A 15,377-nucleotide genomic window follows, 5' to 3' on the forward strand; every position below is an offset into this window, starting at 1 on the left:
CATATAGGGTAGTATGTTACGAACTAGAACTTTAATTGTTAATTATATATATTTTTAGGGTTACGTTTCAATTTAGTTGATATGTTTAGAATTTTTATTTACTTCTCTATCGCATTAGGTTAAGATCCTGTAAAGATAGATGTAAGTGTGGAAATATATAAATAAATAAAAAAAAAAAAAAAAAATAAGACGTGAAATAATATGTCTTACCACTTAAAACTGTTAAAATATGTTGTGTTTGTTTTTTTTGTTCAGGATCATTTAATCCTAATCTAACGTATACTTAGTTTTTGCAGCTGTTCAAGATTTGGTAATCATACTTTTTGGTAGTTATATATTCTGAAACATACCAAATCTACATTATCAACAATCTTTAACAGCTCCAAAGGCCAAAAAACACACCATAATCTGTAGCCACTCTTGACCATGACCACTATCTGTGGTACAATTTTTCCCTAAGCCTGAGAGCCGGAGTGGGCAAAAAATATCGCTAGCAAGGTATGAGATAGCAAGGTCCGGGTTCTTGCTTGCCAGCTAGCGTTTACTATCTTGTTTTTATACCGTGGTTTGTGCAATGCAAGTGGAAATATTTTGCTTTGCTTGGAAGGAAACAAAAAATGGGTACCAACAATGAGAGAGGGTTTTTTGTGAGTCCTTTTGCAGTAAAAAATAATTCCTCTCTCAATTTTTTAAAGAATAATTCCTCTTATTCATATACAAAATAAACGTAAAGTAAAAATATAATTCATAGAAATCAATATTTTATGATTTTGAGACATTTAGAAACCAGATATACTTACTTATATATTTGAATACTAAAAAGGATTTGAAGAAAAAAAAAAAACAAAAAGCAATAACGCTCACCAAGACCTTTTTTTCGCGAACAGGGAGCTCTTTAAATACTGATACAAAATCACTGAAGCCTCGTTCAAACAGCTTCCTACTAGCACAAACTGCAACAACGTCCACATAATTATATGCCCCTCGTCAAGCATTTAATTGTTGATGGAGTGCGTCCCAATCAGCAAGAGAGCAGTTGATTGGGGCTTTAAGCCTGAACAAATTACTCGGTAAAACATTACTCGATAGTTAAACTTGATTCGAATTAAAACCGGTTAAAGATATGGGACGTTGACTTTAATTGAATTGAACTGTGAGTTTTTGTCAGTAAGGAAAATTCACGGAAAATTACTAATTATCTGATTTATTCTTTAATGTAATCTGTTTGGTGAATATTTATCAAGCCAATTATCAAAAGCCAAGATTATTGAATTGTTTCTTCTAACTTGTAAAATAATGTTGGAAAAAAATATTATTAGGAAGAATTCTTGTACTATAGGTAACGTACCACTGAACCGATCGGGTTAAGGGTTAAGGTGTCCCGTCTACATGCCTTATAAACATTGTGACTAAACTATCATACTCGCTATTAATATCCCAAAACCATGCCAAGCAAATAAAGATTAACCCAGCTCATAATCATAAAAGGAAATTATCCCAATTTAACGTCCAGCTGAACGCTTCCAAATCAATTTTCTATTACCCGATGGCCGATCAACATCAAACAATGCGAAACTCACACATCCCGTTTTGCCGATGCTCAGATAAACCGATTTCACGCATTCGAGTTCCTCACTATTCGGCTGAAAATATCGATAGTAAAGGTAGTGTTATAGTGAGAGGAAATATTACCCAGATAGGTTTGAAATGTATCTTTTACTTTGTGATTAAAATAATAATTCTTCGTGAATCACACTATGCATAACATGCATGAAGCGTAATAATCTGTATAGTATTATTAATTTTGACACATGCAGCATAGGATTTTGTCAGCTGCATTGTTGAAATGGTTATATGACCATATTTTAAACCTTGTCCTCCGAGCCCTTTTCCCAACTATGTTGGGGTCGGCTTCCAGTATAACCGCATGTAGCTGAGTACCATATTTTTAAACGCCAGCTAAAAACAAAAACACTAGTATGAAAATTCCATTAAAAAAACGTATATTTTGAATATAAGACCTCGTACCCAGATAAATGTTAATAGATTACCCCACATAACCTCCCCTAAAATCCCCAACACTGAATTATAAAGCCGCCCAAATCATCCCTCACATTATACCGTATAATGCTAAGTAGATAATAGTTTACGACAATCTGGAGGCACCCTAAGGCCTTTGAGGATAATCCTATGGAGCTAAGATTTCTTTGAAGTTGAAGAGTCCCCCTTGCGTAGTGCCAATGATGTTGGAAAGATATGTGGTGTGGAGTCTTAAGACGTAGGGTGAGTACTTGCGCCTATAGTAATTTTGGGAATAAGGTTTGAATTAATCTTCTCTTATTTTGTATGGGTTGTAATATTTTTTTTAAAAAGAATTAGGGAACTAAATGGCTAGCAAACTGATATGTTGTGAATTTGCTTTTAATTTTTTTTATTGTAATTCAAAATCATTTATTTTTACATTTATTCATGTAAGTACATTCAAAGTATAGCATAAAACCTGTTCCTACAATAATAAAGTATACCTACATCTGAATAATATCTATACCGCTTTCACAGCTGAAAAGATCGTGCTAGGAATACGAACTAAATTATCTAACTTTCCGATTTGTCAAGATTATTCAGGACTATCCTTCCTTGGTTTTCATATCTTGTATATCCCATTTTTTAGGAATGTATAGATTTTTTAGTCCATGTAGACAAAGTCAGAAACTAGAACATATACGTAAATTATGTACATACAGATATAATAATCCACAAAGACCAACTTCAAATGGACGATACTGTCTCCTACTTATTTCTACTCTCTTCACACGTATAGCGTTGTCACTGTTTAACTGTGACATTAGATTAATGATCACACCGATTCGCATTAACAAGACTATTCTAGACAATGTCTTTTGGCGAATATAGTTGGTCAAGGATAAGGAAGATATAATAATACTGTCTTTACTCGTTTTTGTGTGCCAGTAAAGAAACTATAAAAGTTAATGTTAGGTAATTGATAATTATTTATTAGCCAAGATTGATAATTGATTAGTTACCAAAATTCATTATGAAAACATTTTTATATGCAGTGAGATTTAAACACAGGTTGACCTTAAAAGTAAATTCAAGAAAAAAAAGGATCCAATTATTTGATCCAAGAAAGTCAGCACGACTCTATTTCAGCAAATATTTACAGTTCATACAAAAAAAAATGTGCTTTGCCTTGACCAACTTTTTCAGTATAGAACATAGACCGTTTAAACTTAATCTCCGAAAATATAACCAAAACTATTAACTATACCACATCTACAGCTTAATAACTCTACACAGATTCATCTCACAAGTCGCCCTAATACATTGCGGGTTCCGTACAACTAACTATCTACGACTATAAATATAGCTATATTACCATTGCGTAACATGTTCCCAGTGGTTTTTACACATGGCTTGCCGATATACCTTTGAAAGTTCGTAATTAAGTGAGTTCCTATGTATTTAGTCACATGTCCCTTGAAAGATTTGTTTTAGAGACTTGTTTGATTATATAGATGCTAATTTCTACCCGCATCCCAAAGGAAGTACTTCGCCACACATGGATAAAAATATTGTTTTGATATAAAGCTATGTTACTGTTAAGTTTTACCAAAATCCGTTTCGTCGTTTTTGCCTGAAAGATGGACAAATATCCAAACATAAAACTTACTATATAAGTTGGATTATAGAACTTTAAACCTGCGATTTGTGGTTACGCCGCAAAAATTTTAATCTTCCTCAGTAAATCTAGTAGTACAATATCCCTGGTGGATCAAAAATCCATTAATACACAGGAACTAGCCGTACATTAAGACTTATGTAATAAATAATTATGATATAGCTACATTTATATGGAAGATTTATCACCCTCTTTTCCTTAAGGGTAAGTAACTTAGAATGTAAGAACATGGACTCGGGCAGAACTTTTAAAGAAAGGGTAGGTGTCATGGAGAACAAAATGACTAGTGGAGATGCCATAACGGACAATCTCCTAAGAAAGTAGCACGCCAAAATGCGTATGCTCAGGGTATGAAGCACGTTACTGTCTTCGACCTGCCGCGCCCTCTTTGGAACCTTTTTTTTTTGTAATACTAAAATCGTTGACAGGTGTATCAAGGAACCCAAACGCTTCGGTAGTTCTCTCGTAACTGATCGGTTTGGTCATGCCAACCTTACGTATTTGACCTAGAAGAAGGCGCCTGACCTACCTACATTATATCATCTTTGCTCATCGTTCCTTACTCCGTGGGTAGGTGTATAGAGAATAGTGTTAATAAGGGCGATATTTCCTTAGTTCTGAAATGTAAGACAGTTTCAGAGACCCATTTTCGGATTATAGTTATGTAGGTATCATTATGGTTTGTGGTTTCTATAGATGTCAGAATTTATATAATACTAATATTATAAAAAGGTAAAGTTTGTCAGTATGTAGGGTTGTATTTTTTAGGGAGTAATTTCTGGACCTGCTGAGCAAATTTTCGAAATATTAAGGGTGAGCTACGTTATTTACGGTGACTTATGAAGTCGTGTAAATCAAACAAATAAATAAATTATATGATACTCCATGATACTACAATATAATAATACTCTGTAGCATTTTACTTTCTACGTAACTGCGTGTATCTCGGTATTACAATAATTCTCTTCCCGGTACCATTGGACCGCGATATTTTTCCGAATTTCTATTGAATACGCGTATCACTCCCATGCAGTATATTCCTTTTGTAAACCTTTCCGTCCGCTACAGTTCTACCAATTTCCATGCAATAAAAATCCCATTCTTATCCTAAAGAGAAAATATATATTTTTACGAATAAAACGTTGTTACACTAAAAAAGAAATTTCGCTATCATAAACCAAACAGTGGGGGTTGGTAACCGATCTAGTTACTCGACCATTATCTGAAGACACATAACACATGTTAGAATTAAGTTTGCAATAAAGGAATGTGGAGGTCAAGGTATGTTGGTTGTTCCTTTTTTTGGTAGCTTGGATACCACATATTTTACTACGGTAATTACTCCGTTATTTACTGATAAAGGCCAAAAGGCTATTGAGAGGTAGGTAAGAAAGGTAGTTTTACGTAAAATTATTGGCCATACAGGTATAATGAAGGCCGGGTAAGAATAGGCATGGTTTTAGGATTCAGTGGTCAACAAGACCGGTATTCTTAAACGGGTTCCTCCTAACTAACGGCCAGTTTCTTCATCAAAAGTAAAAGTCAAAGTAATATCTAAAGTAAAAGTAACGGTCAAATTCGTTTTTTCAAGGCTAAAGTGATAGCAAAACTAATAGAAAAAATGAATTTGACCGTTACTTTTACTTTAGACATTACTTTGACTTTTACTTTGGCTTTTACTTTTGATGAAGAAACTGGCTGTAAACATAAATTTTCATTTCAATCGACTTTCTAAATACCTAATGATTTATGAAAAAAAACACGCAATAATGTGCAGTAACAAATGGGGTACGAACTTTTTTTTAAAGTCCAGAAAATGACAAAGTCAAAGTTTGTGTGCGACTGCTAGCAATATAATAGACTAGCGCTGACGCGTACACATTTTTTTTCTCGATCAATTTCGATGAAATTTCGCCGATATGATCATGCTAATACTTAAAATACAATGTAACACTTCAAATCACGTCTATCTAGATCTTCTATTAGACAACCAAAACCATTATTCACAGTTCAAGTCACTCAAATTGTAACCGATCCATATATAAACCTACCTGTCAGTACATTTTACGACGACCGTATCAAAATTTAATTCGCCAAATTGCCACTCCATGAGACAATGTAAGGTAAGTATGTGTGTTTACATTTACTTGAGTAACTAGGGAGAACAGACATTGTTGGTTCGGATGAAGGTACTATGTTGGAGTTGGTAGGATAGAGGTAATTCTAAGGAAGAGGTTTTTTGAAATATTTTGGTTGGTTGCTGAAAAATGAGTAGTGTATCTTGTGTTGATTGTTAAAAACTTCATTATCATCATCATCTCAGCCATAGGACGTCCACTGCTGAACATAGGCCTCCCCCTTTGATCTCCACTTACATAAACATAAATTTTCAAGGTTGAAAATATTGTTACAAGGATTTTATTCTTACTTTATTGACTCTGACTGTGCTTTAAATTGTGCATTGATACGTTTCACGTTAAATTAGTGTGTTCCAATGGGTCTAGGTCGTCAACCCTGAAAAAACGCAGGGTAATCAATTAATTAAAATAACAATAAAACACAGAATAACTCATGAGTAAACGGTTTAAAAAAAATAACTGAAATAAGATTTTTTTAACTCCTACATAACAAAATCTTGCGAGGAAAATTCGTTCCAAAAATTATCAACAAGCTTCAAGCTATCCTCTTCAAGAGTCTTTACACTACAATTCCCGACATGACAAAAGAGTATCGAGATCGTATCGCTTTTGTATGCAAAAATCGTGGTCACGTTCGACAGACCGACACACAACATTGTATTTACGTTTTAACCATGGAGAACGAAATGACTAGCGGAGGTACCATAACGGAGGGCTTCGGGGTTACCGCAGTGCTGGTACATAAAAGGCCTACGAAGGAACACGATGGATTTTTAGTCAGTAAAAGTCTGACACTCCCTCACCGCTGCTAACCCACCGCGGGAGGACATTTGATGATTTTTGCCATGGCTAAAAAAAGGTGACATAATGGAAAATCGCCTAAGAAAATATCGCGCTAAAATGCGGGTGTGCGGGGGTCGAGGAACGTTACTGTTCTGGCCCTTATGTGCCTTCTTTGGACCCAACCATTTTTTGTAGTATCAAAAAATCGTTGACAGATGTCTCAAAGATCCTGAACGCCTACGAGGCGTTCACTCATTACTGATTAATTTGACCTAGAAAAAGGCGCCTGACCTACCTTCATTATGGCATATCCGCTCATCATTCGTTATTCCGTAATTTTAACTAAACTGCTGGCATCAGCAACGAAACTTGGCGAGTAACACCTCAACAAAATCTCTTGGCACGCCAACTCGGACGAATACCCCAAAAAAACGTTTTTATTCTACTTTTAAATGTAGTGAAACTAATAGAAAGTAAACTTATACAGGTTTATAAGAACATTTGTATGCTGATTAGGTACTTTGACTAAAAGTAGGGTATCAGCTGCCTGCGATACAAAATGGCACTTTTTAGTACCATTGTGTTGTACTTAACTGTCTTTTGTACTATTATGGAGCTCATTTGGTTGTACTGTGTTCGTTTGAGCTCTTTTAAAAAGAATTTAGCAGTCGATTTTAAGGACTGACATTTCTTTAGGTATCTTTGTTGAATTTATTTTTTTTAATCCCTTTAGTAGCATGTACTTGATTTTTATAATATAATGTTTCTTCTATTATTAGTAAACAAAACAATATATTCAGATAATATTGAATTGAATATAATGGGATTCAAATTGGTAACAGCTTTTAGTGTGAGGTAAATCCAAAAACGGCGACGGATCCAACCTATAATCGGCTACGAACTCGTAGCAAGCGTAGCAGCTACGCCTACATCGTAGCCACAGCGTAGTCCGATTTCATACAATACATTAATTTCTATTTCAATATCGGATCTGAATTCATATGACCATAGGATGGATAAAGGATTGTTTTGAGTAATATTCAAGCACAGCTGTTTTAATGTATTGATTTCTAAATAGAGATTTTGTTAATATCTAAAGTTATAATGCAGAGCAAATTATATTTTTTTTATAAAAAGCTTAGTTCATTTGCGTAAACAAAACTGGAATAAAAGTGTTAATGTGATATCCTCAATTAGAAAGAAAGAATTAAATGCGTCAATGTTCAGCTCAAAATAAATTAGGTATTATTTACAAAATTAAATAATTATTTCAGTATTTTACAAATTAATAATAATAATAGCACAACTCAAATAGAAATGTCACTTAGCAACCAACTCAACCAAAATCGAACCGGCTAATTACATTGAATATTTCAATCATCAATTAATGTTAATTGGTAGCTAATCACGAACACCATTATTGCATTATATCAACCAAACTTAACATTCACAGGTTTCAAAACATCGAAAATCCAATTTTAGCAACATAATATTGTGGTTACCCTAGCTAAGCTTACATACCACGCATCAAAACGACCAAACAAGCAAAAGTAGGATTTATTCCCGTGTAAATAGAGTCTTAAATTGTTTGCACCAGTGTTATGGTCGAAAATATTTCTAATAGACAGAAAGGCTTTGAAACGACCGAAGCGTTTTGGTCTAAATATGTGCTTAATAAATCATATTTATGAGGAAATTTTGCGTATAAATGGTTCAGATTAATAATGAACTGTATATGTGTTTTAGTAATTAGGCAAGTTTGTACTAGTGTGAGATTAGATGAGTTAGTGATTGATGGAGTTCTAGGTTTAACTTGTGGATGCGGGATGGTAAATAGTTTAGTGGAAGTAATATACTAGTACTAGGAGATTGCGCAGTATGGGTAAATGCGTTTACTCTTCTTCGTTAGCGGATATGAAGTAGGTATTAGCTACTAATATCTAATGGTTTTGTAAGACTCGATTAGGTCAAATGATAATGACTACTTTTTGTAGGTGGAAAATCTGAGTCTTGGTCATAAAAGTGCTCCTACTGGGTCAAAAACAACTTTAAATAACTATTCTCGTATATTAAAAACAATCGTATGTAAAAGTTTTCCTATAGAGTTGAATTAATTGAATTCAATAACAAAATATGCTTACTTGACACTAAACTTACTTAAAACAATTGAATGTGACTCCGTACTTCCATTGTTTAAAATATCATTTAGCCCATAAAACAAAGACCCCAAAAAAATAAATCAGACTACCGTCCTATAAAATAATAATCGGCCTAAAACATCAAGCTACCCTCAGTAATTTTCAATATGGGGATGCAACATTTACGAAGTACATAAAGACATTGCCCTCTATCATCCCCTGTTGGAAATCTTACGGCGGGTGTAAAACATGTTATTATTCGTGATGTCCTACAAAGATGGAGAGGAAAAATGGAAAGGGTAATTTTTAAGGGTCAAGATCGCGTCAAAGCTAAAAAATACGTATGCTGTAAAAAGTACGTAAGACGTTAAGAAAACACTGTTTCATTTAAAATATAAATATTCGATGTACTAATAATTAATGCCTCTTTTATATCACGATTAACTTTTTCCTTCATCCGAGTTTGAGAAAATGTGGCAAAAAATTTATTCACATTTTTTTTATTAATAACACGACTTTTGGATAATTGTTGCACGAAAATACGTGCCCTGTCATTACATACATACAACCTATTTACTATTTTGACACAATCTCAACATTAATATTTTCCACCAGAACAACAAAATCCAATAATCAATTTTGTTCGTAAAAAAATATAAATACTCCGATTAGGCCTACAAAACTGAACCTAGCCACATCTAGAAACTACCACATCCTCGTACAATATTTTATACCTCAGTCAAAACAACATGTTCACTCCTCCCGAGGGATATTTAGGCGTTCCTCATATAACAGAGATGGGTTATTGTGAATCACAATGAGCCATAGCCGACTGAAAAATTTATAAGCGCTTTTAGCAATCTTTTGGGTTCCGTACCCAAAGAGTAAAACGGGACCCTATTGTTTTCGCTCCTCTGTCCGTCCGTTCGTCTGTCATCAGGTTTTTTTCTCATGAACCATGATAGTTAGAGAGTTGAAATTTTCACAGATGATGTATTTCTGTTGCCGTTAATACAACAAATACTGAAAACAAGAATATAATAAATATTTCGGAGGGCTTCCATACAAGAAACGTGATTTTTTTGCTCATTTTTGCTCGATATCGATAAATATATATAGAATATTAGTATGGATGGTACGGAACCCTTCGTGTGCGATTCCGACTCGCACTTGGCCGGTTTTTTTTTTAAACCTACCCTTCAAGTAAGTTCTTTGGTGAATTGTGAAAGGTATTTTATGACGGTTTGTCTGTAGATGTGGTTTTTACACTAAATTTGGAGTTTGTGGCTTGAGTGATTACTTATTCATTGATTGGCGGTTTTTTCGTGGTTCCGCATAAATTGGTTTGGATTGTCTAACGTTGAGGCAGTTGGCTCGTTTTTATCTGTGATGTTTATAAATTAGGGAGGACAAAGGATGGTTTATTCCTAAAATGAATGTTGTTGTACTAGCCGCTGCCTGTATATAAACTAAGCTTACAAATGTAACAGTAATTCATTCGCATACTCTGTATCGTGAACAACCTTAGAAGATATCAAAAATCATATTCAAATATGTATGTGTGTGTAATTAGGGCCGTTCTTACATGTCAATTTCCGAGTAGAAACTTTATTTGTATTACTAGCTGTTGCCCGCGACTTCGTCTGCGTGGGCAATTTGGAATTGTCAAAATACTACTTATGCCGTAGCGTAGGTGTATTCTTTTACATAACAGTATAATTAGGATTACCACTTAGCAGCAGCACGGGTTGATCAATCAAGGTGGTGTCGACGATTTGTGACTATTTATCTAAACAACGTTTGTGACGTTGTGGAAATCTCTGGATCTAGTCAACCGATTTGGAAAATTATTACGTAATTCTCACAGAAAACAAAGGTCTGACAAAGTTGTCATTTGTACATTTTCTGCAGCAGTTGCGACAACTCAGGAGCCAGAAAGTCTGTCAAACAGTTTTACTTAACATGGATAACGCGGTGTCTAGTTCACTGGGTTGAAGAGATCAGATAGGCACTCCAAGTAAACATTGGTACTCAAAAAGATTCGGTTTGACTGGAAGCCAACACCCACATTAATTTTTTGAGGAATAGCTGGGTGGATGATGACTGAGTCATCAGGCAAGCGCATAGTTTCACTACTTGTATTTCGGGGATTTTCTGTGCACTCACTCATTATGTTATGTTGGAATTCCACCGAAATGTTTGCATTAGTTCACGATCAGGTAAAGTATACGTCCGAGAGAGTAAGTCCAATTCGTGTGTTGGCACTTGAAACCTGCAGTTCTTCCAAGATTTTCAAAATGTACGCTCGCAATTTGTCATTTCTTGGTGGAGCCAGCAGATCAGAAGAAACATAAGTGCTGTGTATACTGTGCGTCACTACTGCACAACGGTAAAATTTCGTCTATATAAATAGCACAAACGTTCGCTCTCTTGCGGAGGACGTTTAAATACCATATTATGTGTCACACGTAGGTAAACAGGACAACAGTATATTATCATCGAACCGCTTTCAAAGATCTGATGAGCAAACAGACCAGAACTGACTTGATCGCCTCGAGAAAATCAGAGCTCTATGAAGCGATCATTCGCTTTGGTTCCTACTGTTATTGTGGTTTCTGAAAATGTATTCAATTAACCAACGATGAATATAATTCTTAGCAGGCCGACTCTTTTGACTTCTCGAAAATCATAACGTTGGTTTTTGTGCAATGCACAAACTGAAATTCGATATATTACACATTCGATATTCACACTTCTACAGAATTGATATTAAAAGGTTTGACAACGGGCTATAGTAGCGTAGTTAAACTAACTGAAACAATTTTAGTGATCCTTCAATAAAGTAAGAGAAGCGGGTGTGCATGATGAACATTAAGAGTTGGTAAATACGTGATGAAGATGACCTAATTCATTACTATTCTAATTTGTTCATGTACCACAAAACTCAAGTTAAGGTGGAGAAAAGGATTACCAAGCTCCCAAAGGCCTGGGCATTTGCAACACGTTGCATGGCATCCTGGAAAGTCACGTAATTCTCAGCCATCAGTTTGAGCAGCATGAGGGAGTGTCAGGCTTTGGCCCAACCAGGGGTTTGCTGAATCTCCTTGAGGGGCGTATGAAATGACGGGTTTCCCAGAAGCCGGAAGGTCGATGACCCACTCAAAACTAATCGCTCATGCCTACGGTGGCCGGGAGTCGTCTCTCGACATCCGGCTTTCGTGGTGTCTAACCGCAGTGGCTGTAATGAGAGTTGGGAATTTTCAGTCGCTCCGCCGCCTCATTCTTTGTCATCCCATTTCTTCTTGCTCCAGATCATGGTTTAAACCGGGGCCGGGTGCGATAGGTCGCATAGTCCGCACAGTGGTGACACCCGGGCGCCACCTCCATGAGATCAGAGTTGGGAATGTATGTTTGCAAAAACTAATAGAACATTTAGCGAAAACACGTTTGATAGTAATTCTGTCTTTGTAACTGAATAATATAAATGATATAAACGTGTGACTGTGACTGTTCGTAATTGTGAATGGTGTATTTGTGATATAATTCTTAGCTCGATGATTTGTGATCAGAAGTTGAAAGCAAGTATGTCTCTGGCCTGCGACGCGTAATTTGTACGTTTTCAGAACGAACGAACTCTTGTCTTCTGTTGACATCTTGTTGACGTATTGTGACAGGTAGTTATAACCATTGATGTTAATTTTAGAAGTGACACAGTGTTTTCGGTCGTATTTTGCCTACATTCTTCATTACTCAAAAAGTGTATTAAAACCAGGAACTTATTTTTAAGGATGTTTGAATATTAATTACAATGTTTTTTTTTATAATAATTATAATAAAGTGTGATGCATGTTTGTTATTGGATGAAATGAATGGATATTCATGTTTATGAGAGGTATAGCTTATATTATGTCAGAACAACATATGTAGAGTTTTTAAGAATGTGGGGAAGTTCATAATTTCTTCGGGATGTGGGTGCCGCTTCCCATGGGAACTGCTGCCCGCACCGGGATAAAATATACCCTATGTTACTCGCAGATAATGTAGCTTTCTAATGGTGAAAGAATTATAAAAATGTCCCTGATGATGCGCTGATATTTCTTGTAGTGTTTTTATAGTAGCAAAATACACACGTTGTCATATATTTTTTTCTTGAAAGTAAGAACATACCATGACAAAGTGAAGTCTGTTTTCATTGATATTTTACCTACTACCAGTTTTATGGCACATCTGTTTCTGCATGATTTTCTTCATCTATAATTTTTGGATATCATTTCTTTAAATTCAGTTTTTTGCTCAAGTTACTTATAAAAGCGTTATTTTCTATGTAAAGATTGATAATAGGCCGATAAACTTACAAAGTTCAACATTCAAATATGTGTCATTATTGCACCCGCTGTTGCAGAAACGTTAACAGAAATTATCGTTCATTGCTCATCCCCCGTAGGTGATAGCGTGATAATATATATCCTATATGTTGAACCGGCCCCCAGGTAATATTCATGCAAAATTTGATTTAAATCTATGCAGTACTTTTCGAGTTCAGTGAGACCAAACATACAGACAAACAGACAAACAGACATACAGACAAACAGACAAACAGACAAACAGACAAAAATTCTAAAAACTATATATTTGGGTTCAGAATCGATAATAGATCACCCCCCAAGTATTCTTTTAAAAAAATATTCAATGTACAGTTTTGACTTTCCTATCATTTTATTATATGTATAGATGATTGAGAATATCAAGTCATAACATCATAACAATTCTTTTGTTTAAGCTTAAACAATTCCCTTATACATTGTTAAAGTAAGAATGAATACCTCTCCGAAGTTTCTTGGAATTCAATCATATTATAATCAACATTGTATTATCATAAATAATTTTACTTTACGTATTTAATGTATTTAAATACATGATTATTACGTTTCGTACCAGGAAATGTTTCAGGTTAAAAACAATTCCTTTTGTCCAGGATTTTATTTTGCAACTGCCAGTTCACCTGCCGGCCTGACAGCCTTTGATGTTAAACTCGGTTTAAATCCTGAGAAAAATCCAGAATTCTGAGAAAATATAATATACACAGTTTAAACGATGCACAGCTGCCTGTAATAAAATGTCAGTTATGTTAAATAAAAAGTAAAATACTTTTTGTATGCTGCAAACTGTTTTAAATTAAAAGCAATAATTTAGTTTTTATGGAAGTATTAAAGTTTATTTTGTTTTTTGTTTGCAGGTTTTGTACCTTGAGCGGACGGAATATTAAATAGGTAAGAGTTTTAAATCAATGTTTATTTAATTTTTTTTGGCGCGATGTGCTTTCCGCTGCTGCGGCTGCAGAGGACCTCAAACGGCGCAAATATAGTACCCTGGTGGGTAACTATACCTTTGAGCCGTTTGGGGTTGAAACCCTCGGGCCGTGGGGTCCAAGTGCTCATCTCCTATATAAGGATATCGCTAAGCGACTTGCTGACACTTCAGGTGACCCAAGGGCTGGTTTTCATTTTGGCCAAAAAGTAAGCATTGCCATCCAACGTGGCAATGCTGCCAGCCTCTTGGGTACACTCCCGGTGGGCACCGATGAGGAGTTTTTTGATGCAGTTTTTTTAATATTTTTATTTATAGTAAGTGTATATATTAGGTAATAAGTTAGTTGTATGTTGTATATATATTTATTATTAAGTTATTGTAAAAAGTTATTTATTTAAATTAAAATAATTCTAGTAATTATTATATAGGTACACACCACAAACTAGACGAGTTCTGAGAATTTGTACATTACAAAAAATAGGTAATTTTCTGCTTCAATTTTCAACAAAAACCTTTCCATCAAAATATTATTTCGTAGCTGCAATTACCTATACCATCATACATGCAATCCACTGCCCGATTACCCAAAAATCAGCTTCATAAAAATTTCCAACCTCAGGCACCCTAAAATACCCAGCTCACATCCTCAAATCAAACAATTACATTGACTCAGTATTACTCAGTAACATCTACCACGTACAACATATTATCTGCCACAGTAATAGCAGTTTCTAATATAAAATTGATTTCGGCTGAACGGGCAACGTTCAAACCTTCTGATTTTGGAAGCCATCCAACACCAATACTGCTCGACTCGACTTTTTTCGTTCGTGACACACATTTTTATGACGACTCCTGATGTCGAAGAATTTTCTCGAATAAATTTGGTTATCGTGTCTGAGTTGTGGCTTGATAAAGGGTCATGGTGCTCATTGAATTTTAATGTTTTAAGGTAAAGATTTGGGTCAATTAATTATCGAAATTTTCGTAATGTTACTCGGCTCGTTTAAGATCAAAATCACAACGAAGCTCACAGCCTTACTTATAAAAATCAACAAATCATCTTCTAAGCATTGTTTTAAGTAATTACTACTTAAAGCGTTAAGTAGTGATTAAATTATTTTGACCTATAAACGTTGCTTAAGCATGTCTTAAGTAATGAACAGATAATGACATAAAAACATACTAATTTCTCAACACTACCGGAATGTTGGTAGCTTAAAAAAATATTTGTCATCAAAACGTTGTGTAATGGCAACAATGGCATCCGTAAAATATAAAATTAAAAAGTTGAGCTGTCAATAAACC

General features: G+C 34.9%; 1 protein-coding gene across 1 annotated transcript in view; it reads left to right on the forward strand.

The window, feature by feature from the left end:
• The window catches only part of LOC110369836 (connectin), a 79,023-nt gene that overhangs the window by 34,275 nt on the left and 29,371 nt on the right, over positions 1-15,377 (forward strand). Inside the window, exon 2 of the mRNA XM_021325404.3 lies at positions 13,996-14,029. The gene's annotated coding sequence lies outside the window, so the exon portion shown is untranslated. The remainder of the gene's footprint in view (positions 1-13,995; positions 14,030-15,377) is intronic.

The sequence above is a fragment of the Helicoverpa armigera genome, chromosome 16, assembly GCF_030705265.1.
Source record: "Helicoverpa armigera isolate CAAS_96S chromosome 16, ASM3070526v1, whole genome shotgun sequence".
Lineage (NCBI taxonomy): Eukaryota > Metazoa > Arthropoda > Insecta > Lepidoptera > Noctuidae > Helicoverpa > Helicoverpa armigera.